The 24063-nt window shown below is 41.6% G+C and overlaps 1 long non-coding RNA gene across 1 annotated transcript; it reads left to right on the top strand.

The window, feature by feature from the left end:
* Positions 1-11352: 11352 nt before the first annotated feature.
* On the top strand, positions 11353-23794 carry LOC119151559. Its single transcript, XR_005105456.1, has 3 exons — positions 11353-12443; positions 13626-13827; positions 22650-23794. It is a non-coding gene; the product is annotated as an uncharacterized LOC119151559 (long non-coding RNA).
* The last annotated feature ends 269 nt before the right edge of the window (positions 23795-24063 follow it).

Genomic DNA, 24063 nt, shown 5'->3' with positions numbered 1-24063 from the left:
GTCTGTAAAGTGATAGAAAGTGCATACCTTTTTTATTGTGCTGTTCTTTACCGGTTTGCACTCCTCAAATTTGCAGTGTCTCTGATTTGCTTCTTCGATACAGCCCTTGCAAGGAGAATAGTGACAATGTTAACGTGAGAGGCCTGGCTGATTTTACTGGTACTTAGACAAATAGTTTACGTGCAAGCTAAAACATTTACGTGTAAATACAGTTTTGATTTAGCGGTATTTCTGAATTTTGGTGTCTTATCTACTTGATGTGGCTTAGTCATATCCTCTATTGTCAGTGTGTGCTTTTTGATTTGTTTTGTGCTAGTTTGGATCTACTGAAAGTAGATAAGATAAAAGTTATTACTGATTTTTATAGTTTCTGTTAATAAACTGAACTGAAAAGTTTGGGGGGCATTGGTCTTTTACAGCTATATCATTCCATGATTATAAAACTCCTGCAAACCATGACTAACACGAGGAAAAAATAGATACCATGAAGTAGTGTGGTTTGGGCTCTTTGGCAGAGACTTCTGTTTCAACAGATGCTGTTTTCCTACAGCAGCTTTATTTATTTATTTATTGTTAATTTATCCTTCCTCCCCCTCTACTCATCCCTCCTCTTTCATTTCCTATTTTACCAAGGATCCAACTCCATAACCCCCTACTGATTCTTTAGAGGAACATTTTTATTATCAATTTATGTACTACTTTTTACTGAAGCTGCTTCTCTTTGTAAAGATTTGCTGATCCTGGAATTTAAATGAAAAAAAAAAAAAAAAGAAAAAAGAGAGGAGCAAAATTCAGTAGTGTTCCTGTTAGCATTTTTGACGGCCATATTAAAAGGCTTGTTCACCCTAACAGAAGTGGCTTGTCTCAGTATTCTCCAGTGAGATATCTAGATGTTTTCCCCCCCCCCCCCCCCCGCCCCCAGAACAGCTGTTGGTGTAAAAGGCTAACAATAAATAATAATCTGCACAGGTAGCAGAACCAAAACTTTTGTTAAAAGAATCTGTAGCCTTTTTAAACCCTGCATTCTCTCCATGCTTGCAGACACTTTGCAGTCCCCCGAGAGGGAGGGGATTTCCGTAATGTTACGCTACTTTTTTGTGGAGTGGACACAAAGCACAGCTAAAATATGCATTTTCTTAAGTGGAATTACAAATGGAATTACAAATTACAAATCATCATCACCAATTCAGTGCTGCCTTTTTCCCATCTGTGGAGATCCCTTTCCAGAATTTTTTGTATGGTTCCTTTACACTGTAATAAATTGTCAGGTAATGAATAAATCACTCTTGGTTCATTGCTTTCTGCATGATTTATGCCAGTGTAAACTGCTACCTTGGAATGTGTTGTCATTTGTTTTCCTGTAGCAAAGGGCTCAGGCTTAGAGACAAGTCTTAAGAAATGTTTGGACTTTAGTGATGACTTCATGACAGCTATGTGTATGATTGTCCCCTCTGCCATATTCTCCAGAAAAGAATAATTTTGGATTATAACTTGATTAAAAAAAGAAGAAAACCCCCACAATCTTAATGTAAAAAGGCAGCTGTAGAGTAAGCAACAAGCTTATAGAGGGGGTTAGTACAAAATGATCCTTCGCCATCTAACTTAGTGTGCCCTACAAAAGCAGTTCTTTGCTGTAGGGATAATTTTACAGCATTTGAAAAAGGGAACATTCAGCTGTCTTGTAATTGTAGGATTCAAGAAAATAGTTTGGAGTGACCACCATGCAATGGAGGCCTAAATGCTGTCTGTAGTGGGGCTGTTAAGAAGGTTAATCGTGATGAAGAGGCAGATTTAATCATGATTAAAGAGGACTTCACAAAGGCCATGGCAGCTTCAGGAGACCCGCTCCTTTGCTGCGTCTGAAGGCAGTGTAACCTTTTGGCTAGACTTACTGCCTGAGTACTCTGAGATTTTACTCCTACTTTGTTCAGAGGGATGGATGCAAAGTCAAGGTCGGGCATGTAGGAGTAGGGACTATGATGGCAAAAAATACCTCAAAAATTTTCATGGCAGGAGTGATACAACCATTAAGCAGTGGTTTCTGATTGCCTCTAATATATGTGTTTGACTGTTAAGTCCTTTTATTTCTTTTTCTAGTGCTCCTTTAAAGGATAATTTCATAACAACCTAATTCCAAAGGCTGATTTATTTGCTCAGTGATACAGACATATCCAGAGCCAACTGGTGCTGAAATATAGCAGCAAGCATGCTAGGGAGTATACTTGCAGCCAATTGTTTTCTGTCTTTCATCACTTGTCATGGTAGCATTTACCTTTAGGAGGTCAAGAGAATGTCTCTTAAGAAGAAAAAACTGGCATTTCTTCATGGAGTGACTGACAGAAGGAGCTGTGTAATCAGCAGCTGAAGCTGCACTTCCCCTAGAGACGAGGCACAGTGTATGTTCATGACAAGTGCTGCTATCACTGGTCTGGGGATTGAAAGCTGATCCTATTTATGAATCCGTGTCTTCTCCCTGTAATATTGCTGTCATGCGGTATGAACAGCTTAGGAAGGTTATTTAAAATTAACCTTCCTGTGTTAAAACAATATCTAGTCTGTTCCCATCACATCCAACATTGTAAGCATCAAGGCCAGTGAGTAATTAGACTGCAGCTGGTGTGAAAGGGAAAGGCTGGAGAAGAAATGTAAAAATGCTGTGGAAAAAAGTAGCATCATGCTTGTATGCGTGCCTTTATAGTAACTGTTTTAATTACATAATGAAATTGCTTTGTGGCTCTGGAAGTGTTCAGTAATAGATTGTGTGCAGTGTGCAAGTGTGCTATATGGAAGGTACGCTGCCTTGACAGGCAGAATGTAATTACCAGGCAGAGCATGCCTTTTGTACAGCCTTCCTCTGCAAAGGAAAGCACGAAGAGACAAGCCTCTGTAGCGTGTTTCTCTGTCTCCCGTGCTGTCCTGCAGATTTCAATAGAAACCTCTTGACTGTGGCAGGCGCATCGTTTCAGGGAGCGTGTGGAATGGAGCTGTGCGTTCCCACCAGCAGCAGTTCCCTGGGTTGCAGTTTACTGACTGTATAGGAAGCAGCTCTAAATAATCTTTTTAATCCCTTTCCACCAGGACGCAGCAGTGAATTGTGGCTTCTCTTGAATCTTGCTTCTGGGACAGGTGGAGCCTGAAGAACTGCAATGCAAGCATATTTTGAAGAGATGTTGTTCAGAGATCCACAGGCTGTACAAAGGTGGGAGGCCCACGGTCATGAAATGACAGAGCTTGCTCTCCTCTCATGTAAGACAATGCTATAAGGGAAACTCCTTAATTATTTTTTGCTCTTGTGGTTCTCTCTCAGTTGAGCACCTTAGAGCACATGAGGAAGCCTCTGCCAACCTGGAGTGGAAGAGCTTGGGCTATAGGAAAGGGAAGTACAGTAACTGTCCTACTTCCTGATGGCTGTCACTTGTGCTTGAGCTCATCGACATCATTTCTTCCAAGCCAAAGAGAAGGTGCTAAAACAGTGATTGACACCTAAGTGTGTAGACAAGAGCTGGTGGCTGACAAGCTGAGCTCTGCTTTTGCTCTAGAGCTTGCAGGTAACGTACTGCCAACAGCTGCATCTTCTAAATGTGTCTGAGAGGTAAAGTAACCTTAAGGTTCCCTTGCTTTTGTTGTGTAAACAGATTCTGTATTGATATCAGTAGTTTGGACTTGAGCAATGTCATTGTCATATTATGTGTGATTCAGACTTAGACAAACAATCAAAAGAGACAAGTTCCCCAGCCCATGCTGCTGGCCGTGTTAACCCGGGGAATGTATCTCCCGTGAGCAGGCAGCCAAAGGAAAACAGAGGCCAGAGAGCTGAAGCTGGAGATTAGCTTTAACCTCTGGTTGGAAGAAGCACAGGAGCTGTTCAGTGAAGGAAGTCACTGAATAGTTGAAAGAATCACTGAACAGCATGAAAATCATACATACTTCATCACACAGCCTTCAGTGCAGCCATGTGACTGGCATGGCATTTGCATCCATGTGGCAAATTAACTCCCTCGTGTTGCATCCCTGGAGGATATGCGCTGCTTTTGCAGCTGATTACATGGAAGTGCGGTATGTAGTACAGCCTAGCCTTCGGTTTTTAGGACATATAAATTTAGATTTAGGACCAGAATCTCATTTTGTATGATTTGTTGTGGTTTACGTGACCAGTTGAGTCCTGTTTGATTTCTGCCAGATGAGGATCTGGGGTTTTGTGCCACTTCCATTTTGTTCTTGACTTACAGAGTGACAGGTATCGGTGATAACGGTAGCTGAGCCTTTTTTTTTTCCATAGATTTATTACTGGAGAGCAGAAATATGTCGGCAGACTTGTGAGCACTCCTATAAATAGCAAGCTACTGTGCATAAGGCGACTGTTACTGTTGCCAGCTCCATGTTTTTATGACAAATCTTGTGATATTTTGTTTTTCTGAAAAACCTCAGGTCTTGTATTTCCTCAGAATCTCTGTTTTCATTAAAAAAAAAAAGCTTGCAGTTTGATGTTGGCATCGAATTAGAGAAAAACATGAAAATGTTTGCAGCTTCATCATGATGGCAGAAAAACCCAAATGCATACAAGAACCCCCAAATATAGTATTTTACTTTAAAAGCAACAAACAAAAAATCCCAAACCACTGAGTAAATGAAAGACTCGTGGTTTTGAAGGACAGACTCTTAATGTCTGTGTTGTGGTCTTTTACTGTAACTGTAAAAGTGACTTTTGTAATACTTTTTTAAAGTGGTGTTTTGTTTTTTTATCATTGCAGATAAGCTTCTTGCAAAATCCATATTTAAAAAGAAAAGATGTTGAATCCTTTGGAAACATTGGTCACTTTATAAAACAAAGAGCTTCTAATAGTCCCTGAACAGATGCCTTTTTCTCTAGATTTAATTTTTGATGTGAGTCTGCATGAGACAAAGCAGAAGGGCTGGAGGCTGACAGTGAATCTGCTAAAATACTGAGCTGCTGTGGGGGGAAATGCTAATCTAGATTCTTCCCTCCTTGCTCGGTGTATGCGGAGTTACCTACCCCTGCTTTTTATCAGGGTAAATGTTTAAAGAGTAGTTAATTCTATTTTAACTTTTAGACCTTGGATTTCATTTTATAAAGATTTTCTCAAAATACAACCCTCCTTTAGCCCCTAGCTTGGCTGAGAGCTAATAAGTCTGTTTGTACTGTGCTTTTACTGGAGAGTCTCAGGTCATAACTTACGTGAATTGAAGTGCTGAGGCTAAATCTTTGGGGGACAGGGCAAGTGATCACAAATGAGGCTGCAAACTGAACTAGAGGTTTCCTTCTTTCACTAGTCCTCATGAACTGGCCTTTCTCCTTTGCTCAGTGAGAGAGAAAAAGATTAAGTCTTGCAGGACGTTATTATCCAACACTTCAACAAAAGGGAGAGAAAAAAGAAGCTGATGTGTTTGATATTTCAGATGTAAAAATCGATTTGAAATTATTTCCGATCACCTTTAATCATCCTGAATAGGTAACAAAAGGGAAAAAAGACACAGTGTAAGCTTTTCACTCAGCTTTTGTTGACAATAAATGCTGTTGTAGATGAAGCAGTCATGAGGGCCAGAAGAAAGAAAGATGATTACTGGATAAGTAGGCAAACTTCACTTTTGAAAGTTGTGCAACCAGAGGTAACATTATGGAAGAGAAAAGTAGAATTTGGTAGGTTCAAAGGTGGTTTTGCTACAATAAATATTATTTTGGAAAAGTTGATGGAGCTGTTACAGAGATTTGCAGAAATGATGATTTCCTGCTACTTAAGAGATTGAAATACTGCAACTTCTGTTAATTTCCCAATCAAAGGATATTTTCCATGCCACTGAGCTATGTTGGTTTTCTGTTGTTAACCTCTAAAAAGCTTTTTTTTGAATTACAGCAAGTCAGGGGAGTTTGTTTATTTTGCAGCCCTTTTACTCTGTGGATTTAAACAAATCGTTTGAATCATAGGTGTATTTTCAGTGTTTCAAGGCAAAGATGGGGACTTCCCCTATTATGCTGTATTTCCTTTCCTGACGCTGCTGTATCAAACCTCTTGGTGATGATATTCATCACTGATTTACAACGATGCTTCCAAAGAGCATGCTGCTTTTATTTTGGATATAAAAATAGGGGAAAACATCCCAGGAACTCATCGAGTTATCAAAAAATGCGTTTTCTCTTTTCCTTCAGCTCTGGCAAATGTCATTTCGAATGCTATATCATTTGCTGTAAAATGTTTTTTAAAAACCTAAACGCATACTTGTGGGAAGTAAAATGAATGATTTGTGGATTTTTAGCAGAGGAGGAACTGGTGGCAAAATCTGGGGTGTGTTTTTTCTGTGCTGATTGCTCAGGGATGTATTTTAATACCTAATCAGAAGTCATTACCGGTTTGTGCAGCATTAATTCATACAGCCTTCCATACATACACACTCTTGGGTCCCTCAGGGCAGGATGGTTCTTTAATGGACCACATTCCTGAGATCAACTGATAAGGCTGCATCATTCACCTTCACCCACACTGGTGATCTGCGAAGTAAGCAAACATTTAACTGCCTCATGAAAGAAGGCTGAAACTGAGTTTCCACTCCCAGCACTTCCTGCTAAAGAAACAGCCTTAGGTTTTGTTTGCTTGTTGTGTGTTGTGTGTTTTTAAAAAAATAAAAAATAAAAAAATTATCCTAGCCTTCTAGAAGGAATACCCAGAGGCAACATATTTCATAGAGCGGTCTCTTTCCCCATGATGGGTCTTCCAGCACACCAATACTGATCAGTAATGGAAAGACCTGATTTTAGTAACTTGGTAGGCGGTGCTGGGATATTGCGATAGCATCAGGTGGGAATATCTGTGAAGCATGTCTACCACCTGGAGGAGCGTTCACTGTAAACTCAGAATGTGCCAGAAATGTGTGTCAGGCAAAGGTACTGGAGTTCTGGTACAGTGCAAATGGAAGGAGGATGAGGGTTGCTGCGAAGAGAATATGGGTGTTCGGAGGTGGGTCTAATTTTATCGCTATGTATAAAAAGAAAGTAGTAAGTTAGTAATTCCTTTTCTTAAGAAGGATGTTTTGATTACTGAGAAAATCCTTCTCCACAGCTGTACGATGCATTTAAATCACCCAGCGGAAGCAACAATCTATATTAATGTAAATGTGTTTTGATGTTCTTAGAAGTTTAAATGAAACACCCACATCCAGGAAGCTAGTTAGCTCATGCGGGAGCACAATTGCAATTCTTCATTAAACATACTATGTAGGACTTCTTTTTCACTTCAGAAGCACTGAACTTTGGCAATTTATATTTATTTGAGATGAAAGAGGCAAGCTAACAATTCAATGCTTATCCCTTCTAAGTAAGAGGAGACCTTGTGTGACAAATCAATTTATCATTTTTAAAAACTCTTAATTTTTGATGTATTGCTCATTCCTATTGCAGATGATTAGCATCACTGCCTGTTCTGTAGAGACAGCTTCTCTTTTTACCACAGCACATATCCACCCTCCATATCCATAGGAAAATGTTGCAGGAGGTAATGGAAATACAACCGGTAGGATTCTGTAGAAATTACTCAACGAGTGTCAAAAATGTGGATATTTTCTCAGATATTATAAACTTGTGTAATTTGGTTGTCTTGGTAGCTAACATTACTTAGCTAGTGTTGTAGCTCTTCTATATCAAAGAAGGAAAACTGATTTATTCTGCTTGAGAATCTATGGGGGATTTTATTCTTTATGCAGATTTGGATCTTAACCAGCCTGTGGAATTACAGTGCAGGGAAAAGCTGTATATTAAACCTTACTTGGATGTTCTAAGGCAAACTCTCCTTTTTTTGATGAGCCCCATTATTTAGTTCCATGTAGGTGTCGGTGCTTCTATTTGAAATGGAACCAGATCTTCTATTCAAGCTTACATATGCTTATAACGTTTTCTTTGTAATGTTTTAGCAATAATAAATGGGACTGGGACCAGTGCAGAGTAAGATTTTTCATGAGTGAAGCCCAGAGCAAAACCTGCGGCACTCTACTGTATTATGTTGGAGAAAGTACTGCCTCTGTAGCTTTTCTCTAATGTTCAGCATGGGCTTTACATGTAAGTCTGTTTAATTATTGCCCCTTGGAGCAGATAAGTATATAGAATGATCTCACTCTATTGTTAAGATAATTTGTCTTTGGGGATTCTGACCTTCACATTTCAATGACATCATCCTTCTTACAGACTGTAAATCACTAATGTTGACTCCTGGCCTTACTAATAAAACCTGCAGAAATATGTATGGAATAACAGCGTGCTTCTATTAATATTGTTAGATGTTTTGTAACTTTTAGCTGCGCAAAACTATTATTTAAAGGTAGTAAATTTGCATACTCGTAGCCTCATTTCATGTTCCGAACCAATGTATTATATGCCAGCCCATATAGTGTGCACATCTAGCTGAGCTGTAACTTAGGTGTTTTCTTTTAATTATGATCTAAATAGCTTTATTCATTATCCTGAAACACAACAGCAAAGAGAAAGTCTTCTCACAATGACCAATTTTTAAATTGCAGAAACATCGCAAAAAAATTATAATGTACCTGTTTACCTACAGCCGATGGCCTTCATTTATAGAAAAGGCCAATTTTGCATGAACCCACAAAGACAAATCTGTCTTTAACACACGTTTTCAGCAGAGCTTCTTGCAAATGGTTCTTTCAAAATACCTCTGGATGTTGCCTATCAGTTTCTTCAGTAAATACCTTCATGTTGTCATCCAGGGTATTGCAAGGAGTGATGAGCTGCAATTTTGTGATTTTTTTTCTGGGTCTGAAGAACTTGATATTCTTGCCACAGCCTGTTATGGGGCTGAAGCAAAGGAAGCCTCTTCCCTTTGTTGGTCCTTCCATGCGTTGGCTTGTGTGCATTTTACCTTTTGGGCGGTACGGGTCTTCTAGTATTAATTTCTAATGCTTAATTAATGCCTCATATAACGGCATTAAGATCATCCAAATCAAACCAGTGTTTTGAGATCTTGTGGGTCTGGGAGCTACTTGTGTACAGTCACTTTCACTCTTTCTCCTGCATATTCACTTTCCTGTTAATGTTTGTATATCTTTCTCACATGCAAGAGGAAGAGAAAACTGTACCTAAGAAGATAAGATTGCAAGGTATGCACACTGGACAGTTTGGGAACTAGGTGGGAGACTGTAGGAATTCTTTTTTACTATTTGTGATTCATTATATTTCAGGCTGGCATGTGTGCTTTTTGACCTATTAATGTGATTTGTGTCCTATCCTAAAGTAAGGGGAAAATGGACAAAAATTGAAGCTGCTTGGCAGTAGCTACCAGTGTGTACAGTGATGTGCAGATACAATTTCTGTGAAGCTCCTGTCTCTGGGATTTGTTTGCACATGAAAAGCATAATTTCTTGCTAATCACAGTTTTAACAACCACATCTCCACTTTGTCATGTTTCAGTTCCAGGACCCCAGTGATACTGTAAATGTTTCAAAAATCTTGGCTGGACAGTAGAGAAATCCAAGTGTGAAAAAGATCAACTTTGTCCCCTTCTACTTCCCTTCCTTCCAGCTTGCTGCTTTTTCTCTTTGCCCATTTTCCTTTACCCCTTGTTTTCAGGGGAAGCTTCACAGCTGTAGAATATAAGTCTAAACACCAGCAAGGCTGGATGTTCTTTGCAAGCAGCCAGTGTGCCCTGTATTGATCATTGGTTTACTTTGCAGTACTCCCCCCCAAGCTAAAACTAACCTGAAATCATCATTCTACCCTTTTGATTTTAATGTCACTCTTTTAAGTTTCTTGTTCGAAGTATTGTTTTCTCCCTAGGAGTCCATAGGAGGTCTTTGTCATTTTAAACTTTTTTAGTGTTTTTAAGGAAATGTTGATAACAGCCTATCTTTTCCTAAAAAAGACTGAAAAGGAAAAACAGTGATCCCCGCTTCCCGCCCCCCCCTGCATTGGTCCAGACATTTCCATTCAGAATTACATTCTATCTTATAGGTGTGTTTAACTTGATCTGCGCAGTTTGTGTTTGTTTTCTCAGTGTTCACAATTACACGCTGTAGACAGTGACTTCTGGGCCTTTTAGAGCTGCCGATCAGAAGGCAAATGGGAGATAAGTATTCTGAAAAAAAAGAACCAGACTGTAGGCTGTGTTGTGCTCTTTATGTATTTTCCAGCTGGTTTTGCTTCTAACCTTCAGCATTCCTCATGGGACACTGATGCAAATCTGCATTCGCTTTTTTTGCTCTTTGTGTATAACACACAAGACCTAAAGGAAAGCAGTAATTTGCAACATTAGGAAATGTGGCTCAGTGTCCCGGGCCCCAGTGTGAACATGCACATTTGAATATAAATGAAAGTGGGCCAGAACCCCCTTGAAGCGTGGAGCTGATGCAGACTGCCTGCCCTTTCCGCTTTAAGTACTGTATTTTTTTATTATTTTTTTTCCCCTCCTTTGCCGATCAACAGCTACCATATGGGCTGAGCTTCAGCCAGTCAACTACTAAATTACAAACGCTCTTTTGACTGTAAATTGAATGGAAAAGGATGTCAGTTACCGCTTTCCTCCTGTGGCCCCACCACAAGAGCACCTGCAGTAAAGAGGTGGCATTCACGCTCTGTGAGACACCCCACGCTGCTGCTGTTAGCCCAGCAGCTCGAGCCTTGGCTTTGCCTACCCCACTGCTGTCACAGCGAAAAGATGGCAAAGATAAGAGCCTCACTTTTGAAGATCAGCTCACTTAGAGGCATGTCTCGGCACTTATCCACAGTATTTTGTTTCCACTAGAGGAAGTAAAAATCTGCTGGGGAAGATGGCTATCGGTGGTGTCCTTCAAAGAGGAGCCTTTGACTTAGGCATATGTTTACCGTATTTATTCTGACATTTGTTATGAAATTATAACTGCTTTCTCAGAGAACCTCGCACAGTGACAGGTTCAGCTCCCTTACAGGGTTAGCTGGTTTCCAGCCTGAATGCTGGAACAAAACGATTCTGTTTCTTGCCTGTGCAAAGGTGGTCTGGAATGTGACCGTTCCTCTGTCCCCCAGAGTGTGCGAAGAGGATTTGGGCAGGGAGAAGCTGCTGATGTCTGGAAGCGGTGAGCTGGGCAATCCGTGAAGGGAGACAGCTGTTAGGCCAAGAGAGGTGCCTTGTATCCCGATATGTAACATGGCAGCTGAGCTGGGGGGCAGGCCGGGAGCGAGCCTGCAGCTGCTGCTGGCAAGGGCCTGCCAGCCCTGGGGTTCTAGGAAGGCTGGTGGAACTCTCCGTCATCTGCTGTGCTCATTAACTCTTCCTTTCCTACTTAGATACAGATGCATGTGTGTCATTATTGAACTAGCCAGAATGTTGACTCGGCCTGTGATTTAAAATAATTGGGAAGAAGGGGCAGTTTAACAATGAGGATATTTTCTTTTACCTTCTGAAGCCTAAAGCTACATGGCTGGCTAAAGTATTATTTTTGTGGAGTTCCCCAGTGCATTGCTGGATGCATTACATATCTGCCTTATGGCTTTTGTCCCGAAACTCCTTAAAGTTCAGTGCCTACAAGCATAAACTCCACTCGTGAATCACTGGAGGGTAGTCGTTAGGTCAAGGCTCAGCACGCTGAAAAAAGTATTACAGTGCTAAGGACTTTATGGGGTGACCAAGTAACATTCAGTATGTTAATTTACAATTACTGCTTATGACTTACAATTGTACCGATCGGAGGCCTTGAGCATTTCTGCCGGTGTCAAACCCCACAAAACGCAGTCGAATATTCTAACATTAAGCTGGCTGTGCAATTCTGGTAATTATCCGGCAGCGTGTAACATTTAAGAGGTCGTGTATTTTTATGTATCATACTGTGTAGTTGTCCTTCTCCCCGGAACTGAGCAGATGATAGGAGCTACTGCTGTTTGAATAATCTCAAAGCAAGATGCTGATGTTCGAAAGTTGTTTGTAGAAAATTTCCTGTATCTTTAGAGGGCTTTAATGTCCTTTCTTCTGAGATGGTAGATGACACCTTACATAATGAGTACTGTCAGATGGGTTCATCCTTGGTTCCTCTCCCGGCCCTGGGCCACCTTTTAGCATTCATGCATATTATGACTACTTTAACTAACGTGCCTATAAAGTATTTCCACATGTTTATTGAGCTTAGAGTCAGAAAATTAAATTGTGTTTTATGGTGAGTTTTTTGGATATCCATTTGTGCCCTTGTTTCCTACCAGCTGTGCAGTGCTGAAAATTAATAGCTCAGGTTTCCATTACCTGTACCTTTTATGGATGTTTAGCCTTCATTCTGCTTTTGTTTCTTATTCTAAACATTTTGTAGCTAAAGCAGGCATGTGTACAATATTTGTTGCTTTTTAATAAAACCTGTAGGGTTCTTTTTATTATTTGTACTATTTAAAACAGGTTTGGAGAGATGCCGTGGCACAGCTGGCATCTAGAAATCTTGTAGCTGCTTCACACCATGAAAGCATGGTAAGCTTGTTTTTCACATCTTTTCTAGATTCTTAAAAGATAATTTAAATATGGGACATCTTCTAGGAAGGCAAGTCCAAGTTTGGGAGCGGTAAGCGAAAGTCTGTTTTAAGCAGCACTATTGCTGGCTTTTTAGTCTGCTTCCTGGCAGTTTCCTAGTGGTATCTCCAAAATGTCTTGACTGACAAGATCCTAACAGGTTTTTGTCTTTGGTTGCTGTGTCTGAGTAGAAACTGGTGGTGAATTGTTGCAAAGTTATCTGTCAGGGTTCACCTACAGGATAATACTGTAGAGAGGAGAGGGAATGAAGTGGCTGCTCATCAGAGCAGGGGAAACTGAGGAAAAGAGGTATGGGATTGTGGAGAGGGAAAAGAGGACAGGAGAGCATGAATAATTTTCAGTGTGGATAAAATGTATGTCTCCATTTCTGGTTCTTTCAATCGCCTACAGCCCTGGGCTTGTACCCAGAGAATCACAGGATGGTCAGGGTTGGGAGGGACCTCTGGAGATCACCTTGTCCAATCCCCCTGCTCAAGCAGGGCCACCTAGAGCAGGTTGCCCAGGATTATGTGCAGTCAGGTTTTGAATACCTTCAAGGTTATCTCCAAGACAGGTCCTTGCATTCACACGTACACCCTTGCTAGACATGCCAAAGTCTTTCAGAAGGGAGATTTCACTAGAGAGGCCTTCTAAAACCTGCTGGACCATAGAAGGTCTTAGATGCCAATCTTATGGGGGGTGTGTGTGTGTGCAGAATTCCTAAATAAACAGAAAAACATGCACATAAGTAGGAAAGTATGTGTAAATGTGAACTTCTAGGTCTGATCACACCTACAAAGAAATTTCTCCTGTTACTTTCTAAGGTTCGAGAATTCTTGTCTCTGAAACTTGCAGGTGGATTCAGAAATTTGTATTTCTGCTGGAGTTGGAGATTGAAAGTGTGATATTGGTTTCTTAAACATGCTCTATAAACAATATTAGGAGACACAAATCCTATTTCTACCCAGTGTCTTTTGATAAGCTCAGTGTGAGCTTGCGTTAATATACACTCATTCTGAATTTACTTTTGCTCAGAAGTATTTTGGAGTTACCAGAATTTATTTTTTAATGCATCATGTGTTGCCGTCACTTATCTTAAGTCAAGCAGCTGCTTTTATATCCTGTTTTTCTGTCTCTTGCTAGCTTTGTGCCTGATACGGGACATCTTGCTGCAGTCGTTCTGCTTTGGACATGTCAGTCATGTACACAGCGTGGGGATAGGTGTTGCTTCCTTTGGACTGTGTGAAAGTGGTGCTGGCAGCATAGAAAGAGTTGGGCTGAAGTAACTTTCTTCCATTGGAAGAAAAAAAATCTGAAAAAAATAAGATCTGAATTGTATCTAGAGGTAAGGTGACTTTCATTCAAAATCTAAAATACGGATCTTTGCTTCTTCCCTCCCCCGAATTCCAGAAAATATGATTTGTCTTTGATTATGGATGGGTTGAGGATTTTTTTTTTTAAGCAGATGTTTTTAAATTGCTGGTTTCTTTGGTATGCTGAAAGAAAATAAATACATTCAAAAGGGCTGAGAATTTAACCATGGGGAAAAGCTAAAGAAAAGCGAGACAAATTCTTGTACTGACTCCATGAACCCTTTGGGTGACAGGTTCAGCACCGTTTCCCCATTTGCTTTAGTGACACACAGACTCGCCACAAAATTCCTTAAGCTGTTGTCCTGGCTGGTCTGTGAAGAAGGCTTACACAAATGGAGAAGTGCTGTGACAGCAGCTGAAAGTCAGCATGATACTGATGCAGGCTGGGCTGCCATGGGAGGAGGGGAAAAAACCCAAACCTCTAGCACAGTACACCCATGCTGGCAGCTCCTGCAAGGATTTGCTTTTACTTCTGCTCGCTCTCGGGGAGGCTTTTCCTGCCTTTCAGTCATCAACCACTGAACACTTTTCCTCTCTGGCCTCTCCAAAACACCCTCAGCTACCTCAGGGGATTCTAACAAATTGAGTGAGTAGCCCACAAGGGCCCCTCGCCTAACAAACCCTCCAGAATCTTCCGGCATTTTAACCAGATATTACCTATATCACCCAATTCACGATGATAAATGTTTCTCCAGTTTATTTTTTTCAAGGTGTAAAGTACGGAACTGGAAGAAACACTAAACAGTTAATTAAACAATTTGTACTTAGTGTCTGCTTGGTACTGTGCAACCCAGGGGCTGCCCTTGACTTAATGCTTTAATAAAAAAGCTCGTGTAGCTTCTGTTACAAAACAGACCTGGCCCTGGAAAGAGAAAAGAGATGTTTTGAAAAACAGGGTGGTATGGGAGGCTCTGCCCCTCCATGTTACCTAATGGGGTGTTAGTAACCTACCAATGACACTATCGCTTCCTCAAGTCTCTTCCCTTTGTGTTTACAACATTTCTTCTGACAGCTGAGAAGGAGCAAGTTTCCAAGGGCTCAAGGTTTTTTTCAGCAGCACCCAGAAGTCTGGCACCTTACCCTGACCTTGTAAGTCTGCAAAACTGGCCTGGAAATTAAATGGAAACAGACTCTCTCTTGAGAGTCCAGCTCCCTCCTACTCCTGGTTGGGCCAGAAACACTGTGAGAACAGACAGATTTCCTAGCAGTATCCTGGCACTTTCTTATCCATTGCCGGCCAAAACCAGAAAGTGTTAAAAAAAAAAAAAAGAGAGAGAAAGAAAGAAAAGAAAAAAGAAAATTCTATAGGAAGTGGGAGGAGAGGAAAGCACTGTATATTTTTAAAACAGAAATCTTATCTGAGTTTTGGGTCGGTTGCTTTGTCTGACTGGTTCATCTACCCCTCTCCTAATCCCTGTGTTTACTGCAGAGCTTTGTGGTTTCCTTCCTCCGGTCCCCTTGGTTATCTGGGCTGGCACGGAGCCTGGGTTCTGCTTCCCTTCCCCCTTGCGCACCTTTGTATCCCCCGCCACTGGATCCTGCAAAGGCAAGTCTTAATTCTTCACACACACTTTTTTTTTTTTTGGTCATTTGCAGCTACTCAGGGGCACCTTTTGCAGGCTGTTGTGCTCAACCCTCATTGCTTTGCCTTCAGCTTGGCCTGTGGTTTTTGGCTTCCTTTTTTTTTTTTTTTTTTTTTTTAATTTTATTTTATTTCTGGTTGCCCTGAAGTGCGCACAGAGTTGCTGACAGGCCATGGAAAACTCAGCAAAACATTCCGCGCAGAGCACTTGCTTGCCTTCACCATCCTTTCCTGTGCCACGCTCATTTTTATTAGAGGTAACTGAGAAAACAGGACCTTTGGGCTTTGGCTGATCTGCTGCTGCTGCTTTCAGACACAACATGCAGGTCTGGAGCACCATCTTCCCTGCTTCCAGCCCAGCCTTCTAGCCCTATGGCTACTTCTGTTGGTTCCTCGTCAGGAACTTGCTCTGCCATCAGCTGTACAAGCCAACTGCTTCCAGCTTTCCCTGGTTCTCTTTCTCTCCCCAAGTTACCCAGACAACTAATCCTTCTCTCTTAAGTTCACCTCCTTCATTTTTATGGTTCCCACTAGCTACTTGTTCCCTTTCTCCCTTGTTTTGAGAGGTCTGGCAGCAAAGCCTCAGACATTTCAGTGCTTGCATGTTTCAGGATTTTTATTTTCCCGGTAAAGTAGTAATGTTTTTTTAGGGAGTTACGGAGGCATCCTCTAACATGGCCATGACCTGGTACTTTCCCAGCTCGTCAGTTCGATCTGTGCTGTACTAGCTCCCCGGCAGTGTTAAGCAGCTCATTGTAAGCCAGGACAAAAGACATTCAGCAGCTTAGAGAAAGGTGATATGACAAGCTGAGCCCACCCTGTCTCAGGCTGCCTTATGTGGCAAGCCTGGAGAGAAGGCTTCTTACCTAGTTAAGGAATTTCAGAAACTCACTGTCCCATCTTTACTTAGGAAGGAGTATTTGATAAGATTTCTTTAGATGCAGCTGTCACAAGTAGATCAGCATGGCCGCAGGCAAAAAGAGCATGGGAATACCACAGCCCACCCCTTTTCCAGTACTACCAGACATCCTTTGAGGCAGTTTTCAAGATCTTGCTCAGCATCTGCATAGATCTCACATTAAAGAGTGGAAATTTTGATGTTGAGTAGGATGAGGACAGCAATCTCACACAGTTTTGAAAATCTTGTCCCCAGTTTCTTGGAACCACGCAGGCTGCAGCTACATGTGGATGCTTGCCCGTGCCACCCAGCTGTGCATCCCTTAAGTACCTTGCTTTAAGGTACAGAGCTGTCCCTTTATGTCACTCCTGCGTTAACACAAATGTAGCCTGAAGCAAGAGAAGCCAGTCTAAAGGTACACTGGCGATGATTGCAGAAGTAATTTTCAAAATGAGGAGCACTTGGTTTGAAAGCCAGTTGGGTGCTTTAGATACCAAGCTCAGAACCTGGTGGCCTTGTCTATATGTTTTCCTGCTTCCCAGTGTCGTCTTCATGCACTGGAACTAGTCTTTGCTCTCCAGATTTCTTTACTGCAGTGGTGGAGCCTCCTTTTGCCATCATTAACAACTATGTTGGATTTTATTTTGAAAATGTTTTCTCTGTGTGCTCCCATCTCTCAGATTTATTCCAGCCCAGTTTTAAGGATTGCAACCCCTGCAGGAGTCCCTACAAATCTTATGACTGGATCTCATGACAACAGCCTCTTCAATGTTGTTGATTAATCTTAACTTCCAAGAGAATAAAGAAGTTTGCACAAATAAGAAAGCCCTCTCTATTACTCAATAACCAGCCCAACTTACATCCTAAGAGTACAGTGGAAAATTTGACTGTTGTGGGCCAAAAGAATCTAACCGTGTTACCAAAGGCGTTATGCAAGACTAAATGAAGTTACATTTTCTTCAGACTATTCAACTCTCTGCATAATTTACTTAGTATTTTAATCATCTTTTTTGAACAGTCCTTACTTTCTGAAAGGTCGGAAGTAGCCTAACAATAGTTACTATCATATGATAACAGCTTTGCTGGATATAAGACTAGATTCCCAACAGACAGCATTTTCACAACACAGAACTGTAGTTATCCTGGCAGTAATTGGCATCCTTGCGGATGGTCTGATACAGAAATGCAAAGCTTGACTGTGTGCTCTTTGCTTTTAGAAAGTGCTATTTATATGGTAAGCTCCTTGGGGCAGGGACTGTCTCATATTATGAATGCTTCATACAACTGAATCTTGAATTGGTTGAGGCCTGAAGGCACAAATCTAATTCCAGGAATAGTATGATTGAATGGACGTGGAGACTAAGGAACTTTCTCAGTCCTAGACATGATGTCAGTACAAGATTGAGGTGGAAGTGGGAGAACTTGTACTGCGCAGGCTATGTGTTGTTTGGATGGAAACAGGACTTCATTCTCTAGGTTTATCAATGGGTCACTGTTAGTGAGTACTTCTAGTTCACTTACACTTTCAGATCTTTCTGAGGACAGGAATCGTCTATTTCCTTTTTTTAAATACCAGCGAGGGAAAAGTTTTACTTACTTGGATTCTGCAGCGAATGCTGTGGTTGCTGCTGGTTATTAGTAGCGAGGATACATGCAGTAACAGGTGCCAAGCGTTAAGATCACTGTAAGCTTAGGATTAAGGTATGAGAAGACACTAAGTGAGCCAGATCTGTTCACAGGAAATGAACTTTTTTCTATACTTGTTTTGACTAAAAGAATAAAATCCAATCTTATATAATTCTTTGTTGCTTGATCAGGACATGTAGGAGAATTGAAGATAGACCTGGCAGGCAACCTTATAAACATTAATCTTAAAGAGTCAAATACCCAGATGCTAACTGGATCCAGAAAAGTGATAAATATCTTTTTGCTTTAAAACTGAAGCATGGGTATTTCTGTTAGCCAAGATCTTACTGTTCACCCATTGCTAATTAGAATAGAGAATTAGTAATGAGCAGCTAAGGTGGCCCACAGACTAGCAAGGTTCTGTTGGACTCCCACTACCACCCCACTCAGTCTTCTGCACAACTGCACTTTGAGATCTTACTCTTTGAAGACCTTTGCTAATGTCTTCACACGCTGGAAGTTGTAATAACGTTTCTGATAATTATTACCTAATCCCATTCTTCTAAAGCTGCCGTTTCTTTGCCTTCCTCTTTGCACTCGGCTTCAAGGATGGTAGGAGGAAATCAGGAAACCCACCTAACGTGTTTGTAATCCTGACCAGATGGGAAAATTCATGCCTGGCTCCAGAAGCTAACCTGTTTGATTCAGAAACCTGGTCTGACTACCACCATGCTGCTACCACCCAGTGGGCAAGGCAGCTTTCGGCAGGGAGAGCACCTGCACCTGCAGGCAAAGTGGGGAGGAAGGCAGGGACTGAGGATGCTCAGGGCTGACTGCTCCCTAGTCCCTGCTGCTCCACCAGCACAGCTGCACTGCTCCGCATGGACCAGCGTCTTGTTTCTTGTGGAGGCCAGCATTTTTTTTATTTTTATACATTAGATTTATACATTAAATTTCTATAATATATTGCTATATAATATATATTATTTTTATATATATATATATGTATATATCTAAGCTTCTGGAGTCAGGCAGAATTTTCCCATCTGCCCAGGATTATAGATATATATATATAAATATGTATTTATACAAAAATAGAATCAGTCTCATAGGTCTTGTGCCTCCTTGGTATCATCTGGGCAGAAGGAGGAAAGCGAGATGATCTAGTCTCATCCCAGTCCAAATACTAAGTGAGGATGTACAACCAGAATGAGATTTTAGACATAGATGAGTTGTGTATGCACTTTGGGTTGTTGCTGTTCAGGAATTAATGCGGAATAGCTGGGGGAGCTGCTAGTGCTGGTAGTCACATAGCTCTAACAGAGACATTGCCAGCCAGCAGGAGTAGCTATAGGAAGATAATTTGAGCATATAGGGACAGATACTTGCTCCTGAGAAAGTGTCTCTAGCACAGTGTGTGCATCCCTGGAATAGAAATTAATGAGTTTGTGTCTGGGGTTGGAAAAATAACGTGTGTGTATGGCAGGAAGCAGAGCCTGTGGTGTTTGGTCTGGCTTCATCTCCGGCTCACCTACACATACAGCCCCTCGTACCTGTGACAGCACTGTACAGTGTCCCTTACGGCTGTCACAGGCGTTACAAACACAGTGCAGACAGGTGGTCTAACCTGACCTGCTAAAATGGGTCATTTCAAACTGCATTGGTACCTGTGGGTTAGTGAGCCTCCTTGCTCCTTTCCAGCCAGGTTCTGCTGTGAAAGTCATGCTTTGTAGCACTTCGAGGAATACCTGCCTAGACCTGTGCCTTGGCTCCCCTTCATTCCCCAGGGTGGATCGCAATACTTTTAACCGAGCTGAAATGTCAGTACATTGGGCGTAACACTGTGTTTAACGCTCTGTCTGCTTCCGTGTTTGGATGCGACCTCTTCTAGTCTGGGTGAGACCACAGTGAGAATGGAGTTTAGTAATGAAGTGGAATCACAGAAATATAGAGATGCCACTATAGGTAATTTTGTGCTACGCTTTCATCCAGGCAGCACTGAATATAACTGATTTCTATTCCTGACAGGCTGTTTGACATTCCTGTCTTCTGCAGCAGCTAGGCTCCGGTTTGTACTCACATGCTGATGCAATAGCTTCTGCTGGGTTTGAAAGGAAAGGAAAGAACAGATCGGAATCCTTGATATGCATCTAGGCAACAACTTCCTCTTACAACCAAACCTCACTGGCAGAGGTCACTACACTGGCGCTCAGAGCTGAGTCTTGTAGATGAGCAGCACGTAAAAATTTACACAGCTTTTAATATGCCCTGGGCCAGCCAGTTTTCAATTACATTCATGCCTGCACTTCCCTTTGGTGTGCAGTGGTTAACCCTTCTGATACGCTCTCACGGTGCTACCTCTGCCAGTGGTGCTGTGTGCTTGCCAGGAACAGGTAAGCACATACCAACACATTTCCCAGGGCAGTGAGTCAGCCATGCAATCAGCTGTTTCTTTTTTTGTTGTTACTGTTTTAAACGCCATTAGTGAGGCATGAAAGTATGTATTTTTTTTCAAGGTGTTTTTTTCTTTTCCACAGGATTTGCCATGGTCTAGAGCACAGCACGGTAGTTTTTTCCTTTGCTCTAGGACCATGTGTGAGTGAGTGGTACTTGGGCATGTACCCTTCCCCCAGGAACCATCCAACTGTGGGGAACTATGAGCTTCTCTCTGTGTATGGCATACTTACCTTCATTTGATGGCCCTTTCACCCTGCCTGGCCTGTGGTTTCTGCTGTATTTTATTTTTCCTTGTTAAAAAGAGCCATTCCGTATTATTCTAGGGTCTGCTGTTGCTATTATGTGGCAGTATAAATAGTTAGAAGGGTCTGCAGAGGCTGTCAGATGGTTTAAGCTAATGATCCCTTAGTTATGATCCCTAGCAATCTTAACTGGATTTGGCAGTGGAAGCAATTTAAGGAGTGAACTGCTTATTAAAATGACCTCTGCTGCATGTGTCTGTACTCAGTAATTGATACAGATTAGTCAGGAGTTCGCATAGCTTTTGATAATGGATTAATCCTGGAAAACTGAACTTTTTTTTTTTTCTTGGGAGCAGCTCAGAACAAGTCTGTGGTTTCTGTAGGCTTCTGTGTTCTCTGTCCTCTGCAACATCCCCTTACTCCAGCTCCTTAATGGATCAGTGCATACAAAACGTCCTCTGAGACACGAACGGTGCAATTACAATGGTACCTTTTAGCAGAAAAAGTTCTTAAAACAGAGGCATAAAACCAACCTGACGGTTTTAAGGACAAAACAGCTGTGAGGTTTAGAACAAATGTGGGTCTTAATTTCAATTTCTGCTATATTGCACATGGAAGCATGCCCAGACAAGCATGCACACACTGTCCGAGGAGTGTGCAACAGCAGCTCTGTGCGTAAGACTTCAGTTTGGGAGTATCGATGTTCTTGGGAATGCATGCATGTACCAGCAGAGGGCACGCAGACTTCATTAAATGGGGACATGCGCTAATTAACAAATCGCAGAAGTAGGTAGGAGGCTACCTGCATCCATCTCGTTCCCAGACAAAGCGCTCATTCAGTTGTGCCCATCCCAACAGATGTGCGTTCGCTGAAATAGGCAGGAAGCAAGAGGGCATGAAGCATATGTTTGGAATTACATAATCCATAGTCAAACCATGATCATGTTTCGTGTTCATGCTTAGTCAGGCTGTGGCAGTGATTAGGGTTGACTAAATAGTTACTGTATCTCCCATTTTTTTCCATTGTGTGGCATCTGCCAGCTCTGTTCATCATTACAGCCTCAATCTAGGCAAGTGACACGTAGTGTGGATCAGCCCCATAATGAACCAGAGGAAATCAGGGACAGAGTCAGCAGTTTTTATAATATATTAGAACAGGATTATTGGGAAATGTGAACTTAAAAGGAAGGCTGTCTGCATTTTAGAAACTAAATCAAAGATAAACTGTACAGTAGACTCCTGTTTTATCCTGCTCAGTGCACTTGCAGTACATTCATAATCTTCATAAAGGAGAAAATGAATTGGTGAAATAGGCTGTTTTATGATAATATCCCATATGTTATCAGATTCATGCAGGCAGAATCACACTAATGAAGAGAAATTGCAGTTTATGTAGGGCTTGCAGGCCTCGCTTAGGCAGATTAACAGTAGCGAGGGTAAGAGGCAGCACACTGCCTTGGCAGGCTGCCCAAGAACTAATCAATGCAGATGGAGTCGAAGGGACTGCGAGTCTGATTCCCAACAGTCATCTCGGAACTGGAATGACTGCATCCATCAGTGCTCCTTGATAAGGCATCCTTTAAGCTTGTGGTAAGAATGAACCCATTTGGGGAGGCAGAGGCTGAGCAATACTAAAAGCGATGACTCCACATGTGGTGCAGGGGAGAAGTGGGTGTTTAATTTTAGCTGCTGACCTGATTTCATGCTGAATGACAAGTATCTATAGGAATCCTCAAGGGCCAATCAGTTGCTATGCTAGTGAGGCTTTTGGAGAAATGCATTTAATTTTATTCAAGTGATGCCTTTAAGGAAGCAATTATGATTTTAAGCTCTCAGAAGTTCTGACTCCTCCAGGTTGATTTCAGCTAGGGCTAAGCTGAATGTCTTTCATGTTTCATGTTGCTGAAACTGAAGTCTAACTCCATTGTGTATTTAACATGGCACACACTAATGTTCTGAAATACCCTGATTTTCCTCTGTGCTGTTCAGTTTTTTTCCCTAATAGGAAAGCAGATTTGGTGCAGAATCAAAACACCTCAAGTCCTTTTGCCGTTTGCACACACATCCTGAAGGGAAGTTGACAAAATGAAGCAACTGCAGAGCCTCATCACTGAGGATCTCCTTTGCAGGGGTTCTCACTTGCAGCTTTGCGCTTGAGGAAAGTGTACTTGTGACCCAGGAGAGAGCTTTCATTTTTCAAGAGGAAGGCTGGCAAAGATCTCGGTCCACCTATCAAGTCCCTTTTCATAGAAGACACTCATGAAAAAAATATGAGAGTTGGGCCTACGCATGGGGCAGATACTTCACTTTTCACTGGTGATAGAGTTCTGGCCACTACAAACATTAGTCACTTGGAGTTCTTCCCTTGGCATCGTGTGTTTCTCATCAAAAATGAAGGCAGTTTTCAGCCAGGAGCGAAGCATCAAATTACCCAGTGTTATTGAATGCTGAAATATAAAGTAGTAGGGCTTTTACTACTGCAAATAACGTGGTAGCATGCTCAGTTACTGTGTTCATACCCCATTCCGCTGCTGTTGCTGGCTTATGTAGGTAGAGTTTGAATGCAGGTTTGGTTCATGCCCATCTTTCTATAGTCATATTGATTGATTTGAAAGTTTATATTTGAAAATCACTTTGCATTATCTCCCCCCTGATTTTGACTTCAGTGAAAAATGGCTGGACCCAAATTGCCATGCTTTGTGGATGGGATTTGTTTGTTTTCTGTGGCTAGCTGCTGACTGGAACCTCATCTGCACGTTTGTATTGGCTTTTTATTTTCAGTTGTCTCTGAATCTGTCCAGTGATTAGTTTGTTGACAGATGGCTTTTCCCTTGAATAAGATACAGTGACTAGATGTTCTGAATGTCCCAGAAGGGCTCTGGCATTTGTCCTCAGGACAATGAAAAACACCCTGGCATTTTCTGCCTTCTCTGAATTTGCCTTTCATTTGTGTATTGTATGAATTCCTCTAAGGATATAGAAAGAAAAATGTTAAAATATGGTTATACCAAGAAAACTGGCAGTTAAAAAAAAGCCTTTTACTCAGCAAACCTGCAGTTGCTGTGTATTGCAGCTCACACTTCCTTGCCTCAGTAAATGGCTATGTTTTCTACCACTGTTTGAAGCTACCACAGCAAAAAAAAAAAAAAAAAAGAGAAGGATTGATTTGATTCCACTTGCTTTATTTTGACTGAGTTCCCATCCCTTGCACCCCTGCAAATGGTTTGTGGCTCTGAGGTTGCACAAACAATGCAGGCAGCACAATAGCAAGACAACAGGGTTTTCACATGGGAATAGTGGGAGCTGTGGGACTCTGCCTCAGTGGTGATGTGCAAGAAGAAAAGAACTTAATCTGACTCTGTCTCCAGTTTGAGTCTGCAGGGTTGGCACCTATGGGAGAGGA

This window comes from Falco rusticolus, chromosome 7, assembly GCF_015220075.1.
Source record: "Falco rusticolus isolate bFalRus1 chromosome 7, bFalRus1.pri, whole genome shotgun sequence".
Classification (NCBI taxonomy): Eukaryota; Metazoa; Chordata; class Aves; order Falconiformes; family Falconidae; genus Falco; species Falco rusticolus.
This window is presented reverse-complemented; position numbering and strand designations above follow the sequence as displayed.